This window comes from Rhinolophus sinicus, chromosome X, assembly GCF_036562045.2.
Source record: "Rhinolophus sinicus isolate RSC01 chromosome X, ASM3656204v1, whole genome shotgun sequence".
NCBI lineage: Eukaryota > Metazoa > Chordata > Mammalia > Chiroptera > Rhinolophidae > Rhinolophus > Rhinolophus sinicus.
This window is the reverse complement of record NC_133768.1, coordinates 57,431,416-57,437,839: the sequence shown is the minus strand read 5'-3', so window position 1 is coordinate 57,437,839 and position 6,424 is coordinate 57,431,416.

The following is a 6,424-nucleotide window of genomic DNA, read 5'->3' as shown; positions in this document are numbered from 1 at the left end:
AGTGTCAAGAACAATGGAATAAATGTGCTTGAAGTGAGGGGGAGTATTTTGAGGGGGATTAATGGCAATGTGTCTTTTACCATAATAAATTTTTAAAATTTAAATATTCACTATATATGTATGATATATATATGTACATATACATATATATACACATGTATATATATACACGTATATATGTATATATATCTGTATATATAATATCAGAAAATATCTATCTTTTACCTCAAGGGTAACATTATAGATCCTGTTACTGATGGAAAATGGCACTGAGTGTCAACATTTTAAAATATGTCAACATTGGTATATTCCTTTTAAAGAGATAATAAATCTGTGTGGTTTTCCTTCATTACATTTTCCAACACAGAAGATACATTATTTTGAATCCTCAATATATGTTTTGCTATTCCAAAGCACTACTTTAGTTCTTATTTTTCCTTTCCTTTTTTTTATCTTCATATTTTCCATAATTAAAAGTTGATGGATTTTTCCACCTATTTTATTAAGATTTTCTTTATAGAATTTTTCTTGTTACACACAGCTTTCTTCTACTCTATTAAAACAGAGACTGGGTTTTACTTTCCATGCTGGAATCAACAATTATAGGACTGAATAATTTTAGCTCATGTAGATTAATTTTTAGCACTGTAATCCAGGCTTAATCTTCTACCTACTTCTATCATCACCATTAAATTGCTGTTAACAATGCAAAGTGAGTGGTACTGCTAGGTTCCACATTATGTATTGAGTAAATCTATATATTCTTTGTGAAGATTGATGGTATACAAATAAAACTACTTTATGGTTGTTATCTCACTAATGGTTATACTAATGGTTGTTATCTCATGGTGGCTTTCTAATCACAGTAATATAAACATTCAAGAAACTACTTAGTTGTTTTCAACAATTTATTGCAGAGAAATGCAGCTTACCTACATTAAAAAAAATCTATCTTATCAAAACATATTAAGTTGATGAAAAATTTCATTAAAAAACGTGTGGATGTCTTGTGAACAGAATGGTTTCATATATTTTCTTTTAAACTGATTTTTCTGGCATTGTGTAGATATATGTGTTTCTATTTTACTTTGCATCTAAAGACATTTAATAACAAAACATGTCAGGAGAAAAGGAATTGAATAAATTTCAAACAGATAGTGTAGGGAGAGAGGGATTTATGATAAGCAAAGGTAATTTATAAAAAGGTAGCACGTATTTAAAATCAAACAAAAGATACGCCAAATATAATTTTTAAATGTTAGTCCTGAGATAATCTCTTCAATTGAAAATAAAATTTAAAATGCTTATAATACCCCAGGAGGTTTAACAAAAAAAGACATCTAAAACCTCTTGTGTATTTAATTTCACATTATAAAACTCAATTTTCCAAATCAATTAATTAGGGTTTCCATAGTTTCAAACAGAAATATAGATTAAAAACATGCTGCATTGGACTCCTTAACAATTATTCTCTTTCTATTCTCTTTCTAGAAAGTATAGATAAGTAGAGTCAATAAAGTGAGTTTCTATTTGAACTGAATCATTGAAGTTTCAATAGAATGTACTTCTGAAATAGAACTTTCCCTGTTTTTCCTCCTTCCCAATTAAAAGAGCTAAGAATCAATACTTTCTTTTTTTGTTCACAGAGGCTTTTGATTGTACCAGCAAAGACTTTCAACATATGGGATGGAATTTTATAAACTAAAATAACTATCACATAACTCTTATGCACCAAAATTTTCACAAATATTTTAAGCCATGGCATAAATTTAATTTTTATAGTATTATTAATAAAAGCAGTATGTTTTTATACTCTTGCAAGAATGAGTAAACAGAGATTTTTACCTAAACTAACTTGATAACAGATCATTACATAGAATATGTAGCTTTACTCATGTCATAGGATGTCAAATTGTATGGGAAAATGAAAGATACACTTAATGGTAAGCCAAGACTTTAAACCAGGGGTGTCCAAACTTTTTTCAATGGTTTTCACCAAGGCCCATATGCGGTAAAATACACAAACAGCCGGGCCACTCACTCGAGGTGAAGTACGTATTGCCTCACCTGGTTTATTTAAGAAAACTAAATATATTTTTGGAATTTGCTGTGGGCCAATTTACAGTGGATTGCGAGCCGCAGTTGGCCCGCGGGCCACAGTTTGGACACCCCTGCTTTAAACAAACAACTTGTATGAACTCGTCATGCTTAATAAACTTGTTGAATATTTGATTGTTCATAATTAAAATGCTTATCCATTGTGGTTATTTCCTTCCAGTAAGAAAACCAGTAACTGAGTATCATCCAGGTAATCATTTTAAAGACGTTCCTTAGCAATATGATTGCTCTAGCTCCAAAACAGATGAAGTCAGTCAATAAACAAACAAACCCAAAGCATATACTTGATATTTGGCCACTTTAAACAGCATCCTTTCTGCATTTTTTCTACACAAGTATACCTTCACTTATACAGTTAAACTTTCATACTCCTCCACATTTCATATAGTGGCATTATGACACCAGAATGTACCTCTTGAACATAAATATATTATCCAAAATATAAGTCATTGAGATATTATTGCATGATATTATGGGAGCACAAAAGTAATTTTCTTCTCAACTTTCTAAGTTCTGTCTGGACTAATAATCAAATTAACATGAAACACATTAACAGCAGAAAATATCCAAACTTCATCACATATGTACACGTGAAAGTGTCATAATAATATGAAACATGATGATACATTAGGCAGTTGAGGCTTATATACCGTTCTGGACTAAGGAAAGGGAGGCAGGAGTCTGGGATTTCCCAGGGAAATTAGGCAATTCACAGGTGGATGTGAAAGAGCAAACACATGGTAAAAAAAATTCTTGCTGGGTCACCCAGAAAAAATGGACACAAGAAGATTCCAACAAAAAGATTTTGCTAGATTTCTCTCTGTCTGCCACACTTAATTCATTTATGCTAAAGTGAATAGCTACTTTAGTTTAAGCAGTTTTTCTATCTGAATTCCTTTAGGCAACTAAGGGGGAGGGTAAATGTTCTTTCTGTCTTTTGTTTCTTAAAAATCACCAGTTGAATCAATATCCAAAAAGGCATATTTGGGGGTGGCAAACTCTGGTCTCCCTCAATATTCAGTCAGCTTATCAGTGTATATCAAAATTCAGAAGAAAAGCCACAAAATGCTAATTAAATTTCATATGAGGGTATCAGAAAAATGATTAGAAAGTTTTAAGTTATGGACTATAACACAGCACATTGAAAATTCAGGGCAACAGTGGAGAATCAGAAAGAATGGAGTGGAGAATGAAGTTGACTCATGGAGTAGTGAATATAAAGTTCGTTCTCATTTAAATTTGATCAAGAAATGATCTGCTTATGTCTCATAAAATTTTGATTTAGAAACACTGTAGTATATATACATAGATGTATGCACTTTTCTGTTAATGGGTGCATGTGTATATGGTTGTTAAACAAACAAACAACAACAAAAAAATATGGCTAAGAGATTTTCTGAAAGGAAAAGGTTTATTGAGTCAAAGCCAGCCAGAAAAGGACCAGGTCCTGAGGCATGAAATCAACCACCAGCAGCAGAGCTAGATGGAGCAGGCAACATGTCTGCTGTCCTGGAGTTGATGGGACCTTTTATACATTATGTTTTGAGGAAGAAGAGTGTAAGTTGTTTTGAAAGAATTTACACTGGCTAGAAATAATGGGGGGGGGGGGGCAGAAGAAAGTGAGATGGGGCCGTTCTAGGATAGATACATAGTCCATAAGAAAAAAAATATTTACTAATTTTGATTGATGATGGGCAACAGTCCTGAAAGTTCATGCATAAGCAGTATGTGGTGGCATCTGCTAGTTACCACAGAAGTTGATTCAAAGCTCCAACATAGATTCAGGAATGTGAGCAGTTTTTGTTAGTTGGGCCATGGCTATTAACTGCTTCATTACTTTTTCTTTAATTTCTCTCACACTCCACTCCACTGTAATTCAATGTAGGACATTTCAGAATTTTTCTTTTTTATTATTTTCAGCTAACATTTTATTTATTTATTTATTAAATTCATGGGGGTGACATTGGTTAATAAAATTTTATAGGTTTTCATCATACAATTTTATAATACATCATCTATATATAGCATTGTGTGTTCACCACCCAAAGTCAAATCTCCTTCCATCACCATATATTTGATCCCCCTTTTACTCTCTTCTACTTTCCTGCCTCCCCCTTATCCTCTGGTAACCAGTAAACTGTTTTCTGTGTCTATCAGAATTTTCTTGTTTGTTTGTCTTGTTCCTTTGTTGCTTTCAGTTTTATATCCCACATATGAGTGAAGTCATATGGTTCTTAACTTTTTCTGTCGTATTTATTTTGCTTAGCATGGGAATTTCAACATCCATCCAGATGGCTTCACTAGTGAATTCTACCTAACATTCAAAGATGATTTAATACCTGTCTTTCTCAAACTCTTCCAAACAACTGATGAAGAGGCAATACTTCCTAAGTCATTTTATGAGACCAACATTATCCTGATACTAAAACCTGGTAAGGATAACACTAAAAAAGAAAACTACAAACCAGTATCTCTGATGAACACAGATGCAAAAATCTTCTCAATATGATCAGTTTGCTTTCAGCTTTATTAAAAACAAACAAAGGCAAAAACACCTAGATAAAGCAAACAAAAATATCTAATTGAATAGATTGGAGAGTTAGTTGTTAAGGTAACTTGAGCTTGTGAAACCAAAATGCTAGGAAAAGTGCAATCAGGCAGACAGTAAATATTATTATACAATCAGATATTTAACTCAGAATTTTCAACTTTATTAATGTTTATCATGCCTTTTATTGTTCCCTTCCTTCTATTTGTTTTATAATTAATTTGTTTTTCTCATTTTATATTTTTATAGTGGAGGTTTGCATCTTTGATTTTAAACTTTTCTTACTTTCAAATATAAGCATTTATTGATGTCCATTTTCTTCCAGGCACTGCTTTAACTGCCTCTAACATTTTGATAAGCTGTTGCTTTCATTATTATTCAGTACAAAAGTACTTATAATTTTTCTGTGATTTCTATTGGAAACATGTTATTTAAAATATTTCATCCCAGATTACATCATAAAAATGGTGGCATGAGGTGAAATCTCCCCTGGAATTTATAACAAATTGAACAACTATAATTCCACAAAGGACTCCCTATGCAGCAGACAGGCAATAATAAAAGAGGCGAAACTGAAATCATCTAAAGGTGGACAAATTGGGCGAGCAGGGGAGGAGGGAAGTGGGAAGTGCAAAAACACGGTTCACGAGGGTGTAGGACGCTGACTGGAGCTTGGAGCTCACTGCATTCAGGAGCTACCACAGCCATGGAGAGGAAAGAACTTGGACTGCTAGTGCTCTCCTTATGGACCACAGTCCCACCTGGGGGATCAGCATATAACACGGCTGAACCCAACGCTCACAGCAGAGACCTCGGAACAAAGACTAAGGGAAGAAATGTGAAAACAGCAGTTTAAGCCCTCACTGCCGAGTAGAGAACAGAAGGCATAAGAACTGAGACTAGCCACCTCCTCCCGACCCGCCCAAAGCTCGCTCCACCCCAATACTCCCAGTTCTAGAAGCAGAATGGTGGCAGTGTCAGATCAAAAGAACAGAATATTTGCAGTTCTCAGAACTGCGGCCTGCAGCCACTTGCAACTCAAATAGTTCCAGTGAAGGGGAGGGAGCCTTGGGTGCAGGACTGGCTGTGGTGGTGGTTGCCGCCATTGCTCTGGGCCACCTCTCACAACCCACTCTGCCCCTGTACTCACCTATCTGGGTGGATCCCTGCAGCACTAAACAGAGCCACTGAAACACTCAGGCTCTGAATCTGGTGCAGGAAGAGTTTCGGAAGCTCAGAAGCTCTCCATATCCCCCCACGACATGATGCGGTGCCCTGTGACCCAGCTGAACTGTTCACAGAGGAGAAGCCCACCTTCCAGGGAATCTCCCCATTGTGTGAGAGCAGGAACAGTGCAGAGAAAATATAACATTACAGTGTGAGAGAGAATAAAAGGCTGCAGTCGGAGAGAAAGTAAAACATTCTACCAACACTTCCAGGCAAACAAACGAAAGACCACTTTCTATCAGCCTGTTGCAGAACCCACTCCTGTGATGCTGAGGAAGAGAAATAATAATTCACTAATTGCCATGGATGACCAAGGTAACAAGACAACTCAGAAAGTAAAAGAAAACTCTCCAGAAAATTATGTTAAAGACATGGAAATATGTAACTAAAATGACAGAGAATTCAACATTGCAGTTCTGGAAAAACTCAATGAGATACAAGAAAACACAGACAGGCAGTTTAATAACTCAGAAACACAATCAAAGAACAAATTGAACATTTTAACAAAGAGATTAAAAATTTTAAAAAGAG